The sequence below is a fragment of the Acinonyx jubatus genome, chromosome B4 (assembly GCF_027475565.1).
Source record: "Acinonyx jubatus isolate Ajub_Pintada_27869175 chromosome B4, VMU_Ajub_asm_v1.0, whole genome shotgun sequence".
NCBI classification, from domain to species: Eukaryota; Metazoa; Chordata; class Mammalia; order Carnivora; family Felidae; genus Acinonyx; species Acinonyx jubatus.
The window spans coordinates 52,053,930-52,070,906 of record NC_069387.1 but is presented as its reverse complement, the minus strand read 5'-3'; positions in this window follow the sequence as shown (position 1 = coordinate 52,070,906).

Sequence of the window (16,977 nt, the reverse complement as noted above, 5' to 3'; positions counted from 1 at the left end):
TTAGCTTGTAGAAAAAAAATGTGCTTCAGTGGAAAGCTATGTGTTACATAGAACATACTCATCTAGGCTATCTACTTCTGATTTTATGGGGGCTATTTTATAACTCTGTAAACTGTAGGTAACTGATGGCAAGGCAAAATGATTTTTGTCTGTAAACATGCAAAGGAATTCTGTCCCCTACAGGCTCTATTAGCTTCCCTCCCTCTCTGTCTCCATTTGCACATTAAAATATTCCTATCTATAAATAGGTCCGTTCTTTGAATTCCTTTTTCTTACTATTTTAAAATTTATTCTTTTTTTTAAGCTTATTTGAGAGAGAGAGAGAGAGCACAAGCAGGAGAGGGGCAGAGAGAGGGAGAGAGAGAATCCCAAGCAGACTCCATGCTGTCAGCACAGAGCCCGACACAAGGCTCGAGTTCACAAACCATGAGATCATGACCTGGGCCTAAACCAAGAGTCCGACACTTAACTGAGCTACCCAGACACCCCTAAAATTTATTTTTAATGGTGGTAAAATGCACAGAACATAAAAATTTGCCATCTTAAATATTTTTAAGTGTACAGTTCAGGGGTGTTAAGTACCTTCACACAGCTGTGAAGCACCACCATCCATCTCCAAAATGAAACCGTTTTCATCTTGCAAAATTGCAACTGTACCTCTTAAACATTAGCTTCCTGTTCCTCCCCCCACCCACCCACACACTGGCAACCACCATCTCACTTCCTGTTGCCACGAATTTCACTGCTCTAGATACCTCATATAAGTGGAACCACACAGTATTTGTCCTTTTGTGACTGGCTTATTTCACTTAGCACAATGTTCTCAAGGTGCATCCAATGTGGTAGCATGTGTCAGAATTTCATTCCTTTTAAAGGCTGAATAATATTTCATTGTATATATGCAAAAATGTTTTGTTTATCCATTCACCCATCAAATATTTGAGTTGCGTCTACATTTTGGCTATTATGAGTAATGCTGCTCTGAACATAAATGTACAAATATCTCTTCAAGACTCTGCTTTCAATATTTTTGGAAACAGACCCAGAAGTGGAATTGTGGGATTATGTGGTAATTCTATTTTTAATTTCTTGAAGAATCAACTACAGTCTTCCATACAGGCTATACCATTTTACATCCTAACCGACACTGACTATTTTCTCTCTCCTTCCTTCCTTCTTCTAACCATCCTAATTAGTGTGAGGTGGTTGGATTCTTCTTTGACTTCTTGTAGTATCTAACCAATTCTCTCATTAAAAATAAGTTAAATAAGGGGCACCTGGCTGGCTCAGTCACTTAAGCCTCCAACTTCAGCTCAGGTCATGATCTCATTGTTCATGAGTTTGAGCCCCATGTCAGGCTTTGTGCTGACAGCTCAGAGCCTGGAGTCTGCTTCGGATTCAGTGTCTCCCTCCCTCTTAATGTTTGTTCAGTTTGTATTTCTGGGAGAAACATGCTTTCACCTTTTTTTTTAATGTCATCTTTTCAGTGTGCCTAGGTGGCTCAGTCAGTTAAGTGTCCAAATCTTGATTTTGGCTCAGGTCATGTTCTCATGGTTCATGGGTTTGAGCCCCATGTCAGGCTCTGTGACGGCAATGTGGAGCCTGCTTGGGATTCTCTCTCTCCCTCTCACTCTCCCTCTCTCTCTCTCTCTCTCTCAGCCCCTCCCCTGCTTGCACTTTCTCCCTTTTTCTCTCTCTCAAAATAAATAAACTTTTTTTAAAAAAAGAAAATCATCTTTTCACAGTATGTAAAATGGAACAAGACAAGTTTTCTAAGTGAGAGATATTGCAGCATGTTTACTAATAGATATCATACAATAAAGAAGGGAAATTTATGAGGCAGGAGTCAGGGCAACAGCCTTTGTTCCTGAGTAGAGAATTAGATCTAGACATCCTTAGACAGAATTATTTTTCTTAATATTTTTGACAGAGAGAGTGAATGGGGAGGAGCAGAGCGAGGGACAGAGAAAGAATCCCAAGCAGGCTCCACACTGCCAGTGCAGAGCCCAACGTAGGGCTCAAATCCATGAACCATGAGAACATGACCTGAGCCGAAATCAAGAGTCAGATGCTCAACCAGCTGAGCCGCCCAGGTGCCCCTTAACAAAATTATATACAATTTATTTATTGTAATTGAAAGAAAAGTGAAATACTCATATAAAATGCAGATAGATTCCTTTACTTGGATGCGGGGGCATATGGAAGAGTTCTTCTGAATTCTTTCCATTTTCTAATCTCTACTCCTTAGCTCAAAAGTTAAATATTCCTTGGGTGAGTATAATAAAAGTAATCCTACTCTGAAAGAAAGAACATGATAGTAAAGATCCACCATGTCTAACATAGAAATATATTTAATGTTTGCCTAGTTTAATTCACAGCATTTGTTAACAGACTGGTAAAATACTTCTAAATTACTCATGTAAATAATTTAAAAGCACAATCTCTTCAATTTCCCTACACCACTTCCCTTAGCTATCAAAGGTAAAAGAGCCTTGTAGCAATGTCAATCTGTCTGTAACAGGACACCTCTTTGATAGAAAACAAACTCATGAGGGGAAGCTAAATAGGGATATTGTTTACTGGCTCTGATAATTTCTTGTTGGCAAGCAGGTGAACCCTATCTAAGAGATAGGAAATAAGGAAAACATTATGCTCGGTCCTACATAAGAAGAAAATGGAGGACATCATTTAAAACAAAAAACAAACGTAACTGACTCTTATTGAGGGCTCGCGAGGCCTCAGAAGTAGAACTCAGGATGGATCTAGAGACTTTAAACACATAAAGAGCAGGACTGCTAGACAAGCGCTAATTGAAGGTTGAAAGGCAATCTCACTGCGTGGGAGAAGATAGCCGCGTGTTCATTAGCATAAACAACACATTCCAGGGTTCCAAACGATGTAACTTCCCACATTGAGCATCTGACCCAGCTGACCCCACTGCTGAGTGAGCTAGTCAGCATCTGAGAATAAAGTTAAAAGTTAGGTAGATACCAAAGGTAGAGGGGGGAAAAAGCTGAGAAATTCTTTTTTCAATTTAGTTCGATTCAACAAACACTCGTTGAAACCCTGCATTCAAAAACACCGCAGGAGAATGCAGATTCAAAGAAAAATAAAGGATACCCCGCTGATTCTCTATTTTTGATGTGATTGCTAGGTTTAACTTTAAACTAAAAAAAAGGATTTATTACTCAATTATATATTGTGGAAAAACAATACACCAATTTACTAAACATTGAAATTAAGGATTACAACTAATATGTTAATTTCCTTCTAGCAATTGTGCCCTCAACTGAGACCCACACCTCCTTCCCTAACAGGCTCTGGATCACTTTTTGATCCCCGATGGCTAAATTTACATCTCAATCTGTTGCTAGTCCTCTCCATTTCCATAGTTTGCCTTTTCTCTCTCTCTTTCTTGCTTGCTTTCTTTCTTTTTCCATGTTTACTGTATGTGCTTGCCAGAGATTTATGGATTCCCTCTGCTTTCCTACGACGCTGCATTATTACACTTTTACGGTTACATCACCAATTTGTGTGTCTCCAGTTCCCCGTGTCCTTTTTTTCTCCTAAACTTGTTAGTTCCTCTTCTGTGGTCTCTCTCTATTTTACTTGAAGTTGCAAATCATTCATTCCGCACTTTCAACATACATTTATGGAGCATAGTTGGCCAGCACCGTGAGTTGTGCTACACCATGGATTTTCTCCTGCTTTTTCCTGTTTATTCCTCCAGACTGCTTTTTCCCTGCTCACCCCTATTAAGCGTGGTTCTACTTCAGAAAATCCCATATGGTTTAGTCTGGAAAAGACTGACTTCATAAGAGGGTGCTTGTGGGACAATCATGTCCCCAGAGCCCACAAGTCGGCTTCTTTCTCTCTTGCTCTTTCTCTCTTTCATTCTCTCTGCTACTTTCTTTCTCTTTCTGGCCCTGAGGTTCTCAGTTTTGGAGATGACTATGTAGTTTGAAAAATCACCCCCACAATTTCATAAGATACCCTAATCTATTTCTTCTCCCAACACTCTGTAAAATACCTCTTTTACAGCTAGAAGTAGCTGCAGAATTTGCCAAAAAAGTTTTGAAGCTGTTATGTTTTCTTATAAAAACGTTATGACTCACATCATAAGGTTGATGTACGAGTCTGTCGGACTGATTTTAGTTTTGATCTCATGTTTCCTTCCCACCCTGTCACTGTCACACTAATGACTGTTAAAATGCTCCCAAAGACAGGCAAATAAGAAAACAAAGACAAGAGCCAGAAGATTTCAAGTTCCCAAAGGAGCAAATATTGCCCATATTTGAGAAAAATCATATTGGGTTAGTTTCTAAATGTTTAAGCATTATGAAAGTCTCCAGAGGGGAAAAGAAAAGATAACCTTTGACCATAGGAATGAGATACTCTGTTCATGATGTCACTCCCCAGTAACTGCATTTTTAAAGATTAACACCTTCCTCTCTAGATTATTTATTTAGGAATGGCCACAAATAGTATCACCCTGCAAGTGAAACAGGTATCTTAAGCATTATGTATTGTCATCTCAAGGACAAAATCGTGACATTTTCAAAATCATTTTTATTTTTTTAATTTTTTTTAATGTTTATTTATTTTGAGACAGAGAAAATGAACGGGGGAGGGTCAGAGAGAGGGAGACACAGAATCTGAAGCAGGCTCCAGGCTCCGAGCTGTCAGCACAGAGCCCGATGCGGGGCTCAAACGCACGGACTGTGAGATCATGACCTGAGTTGAAGTCGGATGCTTAACTGACTGAGCCACCCAGGTGCCCCTCAAAATCATTTTTAAAGAAGTCAGAAAAATATTCTGTTCACATTTTTGCTCATGTTGAAAGCTGCCGTTGTTAACAAAAGAATACATTTCTCAATTTATATGCATTTGGCATGTAAAATCTTTCCACTGTATCCCACTGAGTTGTTCATGTCCGCCTGATAACTATACTGCCTGGGTCAGGTGTCAGCATCAGAAGGTTTCTTCCTCTTAGGCATTATCATCATCATCATCATCATCATCATCATCAACATCAAACAGCCACCATTCATTGAAGTCTTCTGCTTTTTAAAATACATCTCATTTAATTATCTAACCACCTTATTAAGAAGGTATTAATATCCCCTTTCCAAAGAAAACAGAGGCTTAACAAGATTAAGAATTTTTTCCAGGGTCTTATACCTAATAATTGTTAAAGCCAGAATTTGAAGTAGGGCATGTCCACTTGCAAATTTGAGAATGCTGTGTTGATTTCATGATGGAAATGATGGCAAAACTCCTTAAATTGTTCAAAATCACTAGCTCACAGAACATTGCTAGAAGTATACAGGGTGAAAAAATCGTGGTTTTTATCAAGAGTGTGAAATTATTGTGTGAGTCTTTCCTGGTGATCAGACAAGCATGATAATTATGCTTCCTTTAATTTGAAGTTATGATAATAAAGCATTTTAGAATTTACAACCAACTCTTCCATCTGAGCTTAATTTAAGAAGGCGGGCCCAGCACTGTCAATCTCATTTTACAGAAAAGGAAACTGAATCTCAGGGAGGCAGGATGTTTAGTGGAATAAAGCCTAGACCCTGCATCTTTTGAGTTCTAGTTATTTGCTCTTTTCAGTATTGTAGGGAAGCCCATGTTTATGAACAATGAGAAGAAGCTCCCTGGACTTTGCTCCATGATTGCTTTGAAAGAGAAAGAAAGCACTATAAATCAGTTTGAAATATCCACGGAGAACCGCATTCATTAAGTGGTGTTAATTAGCACTGGAAGGAAATAGTTCTGTGCTATGTAACACAATGTGAATATAAAAAGTACAAAATAAGAAAGAGAAGGAGGAATTCATTAAGTAATGAAAAGACTAAAAAAATATTTATAACCAAGAGATTTGATCAAAGTTTTAACTGGACTTTGCCTAAGCATCCTCAGAAGTCCCTTGCATGTGCCAATTTCTTTGTTACACTTTATCTTTCAGCATAATCTAGATATATTCCAAACATTTTTTCTGAAACATGTCATAAATCAAATTTGCTAAAACTGTAATATGCATTGTTGAGTTTTAAAAATTCTAATTCATTTTTTAAACTGGCAAAGTAACATAATTTAAGACATAATTTGAACAATACAATTTAATAGAAAGTGGAAAAATAATTGAAATTTACATGGGGGAAAAATAACTAGTCTTACAAAGAGAACTTACCCCCAAATTAGAGGGCTTTGTTTGTTTTGTTTGGATACTAACTTAAAACCTTTCAGGTATTTAATTTCTAGTCATCCTTAGCTAAGCCAATAAATGTAGAGGTGAATAGATTTTGCTTATATGTTTACTCATACATTTCACACTGGACTGTTGGTTAAAGCCAGGAATTACAAAAAAAAAAAAAACACTGAAACTCAATGAAAAGCATAAACTTAATGAAATGTTAATGAGCATCATAATAGCAGTAATAACTTTTCAAGAGGAAAGAAATGAATTAATTTGTTTTTGACACAATAGAAGCACTCTTGGGGGAGAAGGATATGAGAGAAAGTTTCTGGTTGTTGAAATAAAAGACCAAAAAGAAAGAAAAAAAAAACAAGAAAACAAAGAGACAAAAAAACTATTCCAGAAAAATTATATTTGATGAGCATGCTTGAGTAAAATCCTATCTGCTATATGACATAAAAACTTCCAGTGACTCAAAAAATTCTCATTAAAACAAAAAAAATCATAACATGCCTAAGGGTGATTAGATCTTTTTGAGATGCCACTGGAAGTTAACCCAAAGTTGAAGTAGAATCAGCCCGGGAAGGTAAAGATCATGTTGACAATATCTTAGTATCTTAGTGAAATTCTGGGGGTCTGTTTACCCCAATTTGAGAATCATTGCTCTACATAGTAGCTTTGTACAGAAACAGAAATGCCAGAAAAATAAAATGTTCAAGCTGTAGTACCAGCTGAGATATGCTAAATGTGTTAGCCCCAGTTTTTGAGTATCCTTCACAGGTGCCATCCGTGCCCTATACCCCCACCAACATTTTTCTAGGATGTTCTAGAAGTCACACAGGCCCCTATTCAGAGACAATCTGCAATCTGTACCAAAGTCAGTTGTTGGCCAACATTGAGGATTGTTCATTAACAGTACTGGTTTTGCTGCATTTTCGGGTTGAAGAAGGTGTCAGGGCATTTTACTAAAGAGAAACAGGGATGGCCGAGGAGAATTTAAATGTATTTGAAACAGTTAACCAAATGGTTGCAATTGGGTTAATTAGGATTAGAGTTTCTTATCTTTTATCTTTATTTATTTTATTTATTATTATTTATTTTTATTTATTTTACTTCTATTTATTTATTTTTTCTTTGCCTTTTAAGAAAACATTTAAATTATTCATCTTGACATTACACTAAAAATCTACTTATTAAATAAAACAACAAGAAAATAATAAAAACGAGAACAATTCTTTAACTGGCTAAAAAAAAACAAGCTTCTTCACATCAGGAATCTATCTGTGGTATTTTCACTTCATCAAAATTTTGAAAGATGTCCAACTCCTGTTTACGAATAGTTTCAAAGTTTTTTGTTCTTTCTGCCTCTGGTTGAGCATACTGATGTCTTTCTACGTCTCTGAATTATAGCATTTCTACCTCAATATTACTTTGTTTCAAGAAAACTTACAATTTTCATAAGAAATTTAGATTTTTAAAAAGGTAAATAAGTATTACTATTAGTCCAAAACCTACCATTGGATTACATTTAATCATTGATTTCAAGGATAAAGAATCCTGACTGAAGGCAATCATTTTCCACACTGTGAAGGGGAAATCATGCTAGTCACCAAGTACCACATAGCCACCATACTTGTAATCTCTACCTTATGATAACATAAAATGAATGTGGTTAATTTTTTTAAGATATTAAATAGTAAAGTGATATTTTGCTTTTGCTTTTTCAATATAACCTGAAGTTTATTGAAACTTTAAACTTATATACTGGTTACACAAATTGATAAAATGAATCTATCTTTTTAATCCTCAAAGAAAAAGCCAGTAAATCCAGATTATATGTTAAAAACCCTCATATGTTGCCAGAGTCCACACTAGAATAAAGAAAACAATGTACTTCTGAATGCCACCAATTTTTCTTGACATCTTTTTTTCTAGATTTATTGAGATATAATTGATGTATTCATATATGTATACATATTCAATATATGTACACATTGGAAAATGATTACCATAATAAGGTTAATTAACACATCCATCACCTCACATAGTTACCGTGTGTGTGTGTGTGTGTGTGTGTGTGTGTGTGTGTTGAGAACTTTGAGATCTACTCTCTTGGTAACTGTCAGTAATACAATACAGTATTATTAGCTGGAGTCAACATGCTGTATATTAAGAGAATCTTTCTTTAAATACCCTGTGAAATGATTTTAGAATCTCTTTGATCTGTTTCCATAAGTACAAATGAAATACTTCACTATTTTTATTCCACTCAAATAAGTTACATTTAATTTCCCATAACTAAGTTCATATCATGTCTATAGTCTTTAAAGTATCAAAACATTCACTTATCCAAGATTTTACCTATTAGAGTATTACAGGAGGGGCACCTGGGTGGCTCAGTCAGTTAAGCATCTGACTTTGGCTCAGGTCATGATCTCCCGGTTTGTGAGTTCAAGCCCACATCAGGCTCCTGAAGCCTGTTTCAGATTCTGTGTCTCCCTCTCTCTCTGCCCCTCCCCCACTCACACTCTGTTTCTGTCTCTCTCTGTCTCTCTCTCTCTCTCTCTCAAAAATAAATATTAAATAAAAGAATACTGTAGGAAATTATGAAAAATATAAAATTAAAAATGGCAATATAATAGCCATTATATCATCTCCCTCTACTGAGTAGTATTAAAAACCTACTCTAGTATATGTGCCTTAATTTTTGGTTCCATGTGACCACGGAGACATGGAGACCTGAATCGATTAAGCTAACATTCTATCTTCATCTTTAATTTTGCCATAGAAGAAAAATGTCATAGGACTGACTGTGCTGCATAACTGCTTTCTTCATGTCCATGTTGAGTATGGCATATAAAGTAACAATATTTTTATTTTGCATACCATAATATCTGACTATAATTAGTCGTTTAAGGTAAATTTGTTTCAAAGCTAACATGGAAGATCTAAAACTACCATAGCAAAACAAAACAAAACAAAAGACAAAAACAAAAAAGCCAAACAGGTATCATTGCTACTTCAAAGTCAGGATTTTTAAATTCTTTCTTTAGTCAAATCTTTGGGTGATGAATTTAGGTCCAGGTGTTCAAAGATGGCCCTTTGTATCTTAAAACAGAGAATTTGTATTTGCTTAATCTAAGCCTCTTTTTTTAGATAATTCACAGAATGCCTCAAACTAGAATTTATTCTCTTGCACGATAGAATGTAAAGCAAAGTTCTCAATTCAAACTCTAAATGACCCTTAACAGTTGTGTGGCCCTGAAAATTTATTTAGCCTTTTTTCTTACTCAATGTCCTCATCTCCAAAATAGAGATAATGGAAAATAAAATAAATAAAATAAAATAAAATAGAGGTAATGGTCACACTTACTACTTTGGATTACTTTTAGGATTATCTAATACAATGTACAAAAAGTGTTTATTGGGGTGCCTGCGTGGCTCAGTTGGTTAAGCATACAACTTTGGCTCAGGTCATGATCTCGCAGTTTGTGAGTTCAAGCCCCACGTTGGGCTCTGTGCTGACAACGAGGGGCCTGGAACCTGCTTCAGATTCTGTGTCTCCCTCTATCTCTGCCCCTCCCCTGTTCAAAGTCTGTCTCTCTCTCAAAAATAAATAAGCATTAAAAAACATTTTTTTTAAAAAGTGTTCATTAAAGTGACTTGCTCAAAGGAAGACTTAATAAATGTTAGTTATTTTTAAACAATAATAAACATGAGTTTAATAGGACTAGTAATGTCAAATTTAAATTCTGTGAATGAGTCTTATGAAACTATTAGCACACTCAAATACATTGGCTTGAGTCAGTCTTCTTGCTATATTTTAAAGTATAATTCTAGAGATATAATGCATTCACTCTTTAATAACTCCTTGATAGCCAAAACCGCCATTCAAACTTAAAATCTAAGGCAATAGGAAAAACTTAAGAGATCTAGAATGGACTTTGGACATTATTTCATACAATCTCCATTTCTTCCACTTATGAGAAAACTAAAACCTTGCGAGGTAAAATGAGTTCTTAACAATGAAAGGCTAGGATGCAGCCACTAGCTGTTGCATAGCATGGACCCAAAGCCATAGCCCCAAAGGCTAGTTCAGAAAGCTTCTCAAAACATCAAACTTTCTTCTGAAGTCAGATGCTCTTCATTTCATGGTCACTTGTTCAATATACAGCAAAAATGAAAAAACACAATACATGATACATATTAAGACACAACTAAATGTGAATGAGAAACTAGTGTATTTAGTCCCTAGAAAACAATTACCTTAAAAATAAACACCAATGGTTTGAATTATGTAGAATATGCTTTACTATTTGTCTTCAAATTTTTTTAATGTTTATTTATTATTGAGAGACAGAAAGAGACAGACCATGAGCACGGGAGGGGCAGAGAGAGGAGGAGACACAGAATCCGAAGCAGGCTCTGAGCCTTTAGCACAGAGCTCGACACAGGGCTTGAACTCACAAACTGCAAGATCATGACATGAGCCGAAGTTGGACGCTTAACTGACTGAGCCACCAAGGCGCCTCTGTCTTCAAATTATCTTTACATAACCTCATTTTATTCCTCACTCTACTCTAAAGTAGGAAGGATATATCTTAACAACTGCATTTTAAAGAAGAAATTGAAAGCCAGAGAAGTTCAATTTCATAGCTAGTGATGGGTGAGACAAAATCAGGTCTTTGGATTCCTGCTCAAGAGTTTTCCCCAGTCTTCGTATTATCATGGTTTTCAGGAATAAAGTTGATACTTTCTACCCTTAATTAATAAATGCTAAATATATGTGTAAAAACAGAACCATCCAAATAAGCGAATTTTTGATACATATATAAAATAAATATGCAGCCTAGGATATATGGTATTAAGTTTGACCTCAGAGAAAAGGTCATGGTTAGCTTTATATTAATTTACAATCTAAATTGACAAAAGTTTTAAGCCTACAAGGCACCCTTCAAAATAAACTTAAGTTTACCGCCAACTAGGTATAGAACGATTAAAAATACTTCATGAAATAAAGTACCTAAATTTAAATGTTTATGTATTTATTTTTGAGAGAGAAAAGGAGAGAGTGGGAGGGGCAGAGAGACAGGGAGACAGAGAATCCCAAATGGGCTCCACACTGTCAGCACAGAGTCCCATGCAGGGCTTCAACTCAGGAACTGTGAGGTCATGACCTGAGCCCAAATCAAGAGTCGGACATCTGACAGACTGAGCCACTCAGGTCCCCCTACAGTACCTAAATTTAATCAGTTATTTTTTAAGATTCAAAAAACCTTTCATGTTTGTATGCAACCTGTAGAAGATATCTTCAGATACCTGTTTTAAAATGACCTTCATTTTGGTAGTGCCAGGGTGGCTCGGTAGGTTGAAGCCTGACTTTGGCTCAGGTCATGATCTCACAATTCATGAGTTCGAGCCCTGCATGGGGCTCACTGCACTCAGCACAGAGCCTGTTTCGGATCCTCTGTCCCCCCCCTTTTCTGCCCCTTCCTGGCTTGAGTCCTCCCTCTCAAAAATAAAAATAAATCTTAATAAAATACAATAAAATAAAATAATCTTCACTTTGAAGGTTTCCTTTAAAGCTCTTTCTAAGCGTTGCTGAGTAAAACAAACCCTACTGACTGTACTTTAACACTATGATAGGTTCTATTGATGTAACAGCATTATCAACTACCCACCCAAGTCAGATAATACCTTTCCCATGGCACTAGGGCAATAAAGATTTGCCTAAGCCATGCTGTCAGAACCGTAAATCCTCTCTGAGAAAAGCAGTTTACCCCTTTGCCACGTGTTTTGCTGGGATTAGAAGCAAACAAGGGAACCTAGGCAGAGGACGCCAGCAGGGTGTGTGTTCACATCCATTGCTGTGAGCCCTGGGCAGCGATGTAGTGAGTCTGGAAACGCAGGGAGCTGGCCCCAGCTGTGCCTGGGATTTCATGGCAAAGAAGAGTGTGACAAAGGTTAGAAGATCCGTTAGGTCTAACGTTCTAGCGGGCAACTCGCATAGTAAAAAGAGCACATCATTTTTAAATCAGATAAATCTGATTTGAATTCCTGTTCCTCAATTTCTTTACCACCAGCATCACTTGAAGCAAGTAAATTACCTTCTCCATTTAATAGACATATGACCTTAGGCAAGTTGCTTGACATTTTATACCTCCATTTTCTAATCTGTAAAATGGGATAATGCCTCTTAGGGCTATAGTAAGTCAAATGAGTCAATATATGTAAAGCCCATAGAAGAATGCCTGGCATATAGTAACTTCTATTTAAGTGTTAGCTGTTCTGATTTATTATTATCTCTCTGAGTCTCAGTTTCCGCATCTGGCAAACAGGGATAATAGAATATGCCTTGCAGAGTTATTGTGAGGATTATGTGAAAATTCAATACTTATTCTATAAATGGTACTATTATCACTCCTGTTGTTGCTATACAGGTTTTTGTGTTGGACTATGGTACTCTTATGATAACAGATAAAAAACAAAAAACAAAAAATAAACAAAAAACAAACAAAAAAAACAAACGTAAACTTGATCTTTCTGTAGTTGTAGGATGACAGTTTATGACACAAGTCTAGAATTTAATCATAGGGTTACCCAAGAACAGAAGATACTATTCCCAGATAGAGTAAGTAAATCATTGAAATTGACTTTAAAAAGTCCTTCATACAGGCAACTGAAAAGAGCTGTAAAATTCAATATCAGAAACACACCCATAGTATTCAATTTTAAGATCTCCAAGAATAATAAAGGTATGCCACAGAATGATTCTTCAATATATACTCTTTGCTATGTTGCTGCTAATATTCATCCATGATAGTTCGTCAGAGTCAAAGTTAAATCCTCATTGTAGTCTCAGATAAGAATATAAGACATTCTTCAGGTTGGACAAAATGAAGAGAGACATAGTGTGCAAATTTGCCGATTATTTCTCTACATGAGACCAGCACCAACATGACCCATGACGCAGCAATGATGCATCCCAGTGAGGGACCAAGACAACGTGGAGGAAAGTGAGGCACTCACCTTGGGTACAGAAACCTCACCCTTAATGTAATTAAGATAAATAACATTAAAAATCAAAACTAATGCAAAAATCCATGATGAACAAAATCCCAAAAGTTTAAATAATCAGTATATTAGTTTTCTATGGCTTCTTTACATATTACCTGAAACATAGTTGCTTAAACAACACCAATTTATTATCTTACAGTTCTGTAGACCAGAAGTCTGACATCAATCTCACGAGGCTAAAAATAAGATGTCAGCAGGGATATGTTTCTTCTGAAGGCTCTAGAGGAGAATCAATGTCTCTGCTTTTCTAGCTCCTAGAGACTGCCTGCTTTCCTTCACATATGGTCCCTTTCCTCTATTTTCAGAGCCAGCAAGAGTGGGTTGAGAACTTCTCACAATACATTATTGTGATCTGTCTCCCTCTTCCACTTTTAAGGACCCTTATGATTATGTTGGACCCACCCAGATAATCCAATAAAATCTCTTCATATCAAGGTCCTCTACCTAATCACATCTGCAAAGTCCCTTTTGCTATTGAGGTAACATGTTCACAGGTTCCAGAAATTGGGTCTTAGAAACACTTGGGGGACATTTTTCTGCTGAATATGGACAAGGTCCGACCCTGCCCTTGCATGACCCTACCTCATTCTCCACACCCTAATCCTAGCCCTGCCACTTTGTTAATTGACCAATTGTGCTTATTTCAGTCCTGAATTTCTGAACTGGTATCACTCTATTCACAATACCCTTATAAAACCTAGAGGTGTCACTAGACAAAGCTGTTTTGAAAGTGTCCCAGAAGCAAACAAGTAATCAAAAAATTGCAAAATAAGCATGATAAACAATTTGTTTATATGTAAAAACAGAAGTGCTTTAGTATTCGGAAGTTGTTGGAAACCTAAAACTCATCTCTAAAGCATTAATTTTTTTTCTCTATGTAGTTAATAACATATTCTATTATTCTAAAAATTGTACACTATTAATTTTATTTTACCTTTGACTTATTTTAAGTACTGCAAATGTTTCATTTGAGAGTTATAATTATTTGCTTTAAGTTCTTGGCTAGGTTAAAGCACTATACCTTTCTTTTACTGAACCCTAGATGCTCTAGGATTGTTTTCTGCTCCTACTGAGTTTGCTGTTACCATTCTTGGTAATTCTGAGCATATAGATGCCTTCTCTGCACCCACGTTGGATTTTTTTTCTATCTTGATCTTCCCTCGTGTTTTTGAGTTCCTTAGTGCAGGGACTATCCTTCATCATTTGGCACAAAATAGACATCAGACATTTTTGCAAATGTTGTGGGGTTGGATTTCCAAAATAACCCAAATAATTGAGTACTGACTGTCTTCATGTATTATGTCCCAGTCAGGTGGAATGACTTGCCTTAAAGTCACTCAGGATATGAGCCCAGCTCCACCATGCTTGAAGCTCCTGCCCTTTCCCCTTTCCCCACACCAGTTCATGACTCCTGAGGGAATGTTTGTGGATATCCAAATACAAGCTTAAATTAGGAGACATTCCTATAGGTTGCAGACCATTTACCTTTCCTTAGGAGTCTTTGAAGAGGATGAGACATTGAGACATACACTGCTCAAGGCACAGCACATCAACAGAAACCTCTTTTTCACACACACAAAAAAAGCCTAATAACAAAAACAATCACTAAAACATTGTTAGAAAATGGAGCAGGACAATTCCTGAACATGTATTAACTCCCCCATTTCTGATGAAAGAAAAGAAATTTTGCTTGCTATCAAAGCGTTCGGGAAAGCTGAGGAAAAGGCATCGGCTTCATTAGTAGGATCCTTGCCAGTAGGGCCAATTAAATTAAAGTGATCTCTTTTCATCCAACAGATTTGTGTCCAAACACATTACACAAGTTATGCTCAGAAAATTTACTGCTGGGAGACCATTTATACTCATTAATCCTAGAGCTTTCTTTTGCAATCTGTGTCTATAAAGGAAATTCCCATTGTTGTCTTAAATTATTGGACACTTTCATTTGTACAGGAAAGAAGCAACCTCTTCTTCACGTCTTTAGCCAAGGGAGCCAGGGCCAGTACTATGTTCAGCAGGTACAGCTTCCAGCACCCACTTGGTGCGGGCTGCAGCACCAAGAGAAAAGCCTGCAGTAATCACTTGGAGGGCAGGACATCATGGGCCCTCCCTACAAAGTACTTGCCAGCAGCCTTAAACTGCCATGTGGGGGTCAGTGAAAGATCTAGGGCTATGGACCTTTTTGCCAAATCAGAGTTCACTCCAGGGTGCGCATTGCTCCACAGGGCAAGTGTGATTCTAGAGAAATAGTCTTCACACGCTCCCTGATGTAGCTGATCCTCATTTCCCCCAAGCCCCAAAATTCCTCCTCTCATTCTGGCCTTTACGACTCAGATCCTGACAACAAACTAATCAAATGCCATTGTGGCAAAATGCCGTCTCATAAATACTACAAAAACCAAAACAAAGACCATTTGTTTTAGAGAACTTCATAGTGAAGATGTTAGCAAATTATAACATCCCATTTACCTATGCAGAACTTGCTTAATAAGCTCTCCTCCATAAACAAACACATTAAGAACCTAGTCTTTCTCTTTAAATAAATTTTTTAAAAAAGCACCTAGCCTTTCTGAGAAATATTCCTTTTCCTGAATACTATTGGAAATATATTTCCACAAATATAAATTTTTAACCAATTGACCTAATGTTCCTCGAATTCAGTTAATCATCAGACCATTTGGAAAACTTCTAAAAGTATAGATTCTTGATCCTCTACCTAAATCTAATGAATCAGAATTACTTAGGGAATTGCCTGAGAATCGGCTTTGCCAGAATGAGGATTATTTATTGGACAAAAATTGGGTGAATCTTTTTTGTGTTCTCTAATAAGCATAGTTTTACCCTGGCCCCTCTAGCTAACCTGAAGATGAGAAAACACATGGCTCATATTCTGGAAGGATATGAAATTTAGTAGAAGAAATCAAATGAGTAAATAATTACACAATAATGAAAAATATAATAGGTGTCATGAGAGCATTGTACCAAAATAGATCTAGTAGTTTAAAGAAAGGAGTAATTACATCAGGTGAGGGGAATAAGTAAAAGCTTTAAAGAATGCATTTCATTTGAGACAGACTTCACAAAGGTTATAATCTTGGTGGGAATCAGAAAATGCAAAGGCACAGACATAAAAGGCACGGACATAAAACCCACTATATGACTGAGAAAAAGTGAGAGGTAATGTTTGACTACAGCACAGGGAGTAGCAGCACAAGTGTTGGAAATTCAGACAGGTGTCCAACTGAGAGACTGTTGAATGTTTGTCAGTGTCGTGTATATTTAATTTCCTAAGAGATAGAGATGGGATGAATGAAGACTTAGAGTCTGCTGGTGACAATGTGCTCCACATGACACTATAGCCAGAGCCCTCACGGAAAAGAAGAGGGCTTTAACACTTAGTGAAATGGATTCTGAGGTCTGAACCCGAAAAATATCAGATACCAGGTCTTAAAAACCAAACCAAATCCTTCATTCTATCAATCTATTTTCTAGTATGTAATTTCTGCATGGATACTAGAACTGCATGCAAATTTTGGCCATTCAAAAAGTTCAAAATATCAAATGAACTATTTGGGGATTTGGTGCTTTGGACAACATAAACTCACTCTAAATTAAGTCATATAGTGATGTGGACTGCTCACCAATAGAGGCACCTAAATCCACAGAAGTCAAACAGATTTTTCTATCTTTCTGCCAAT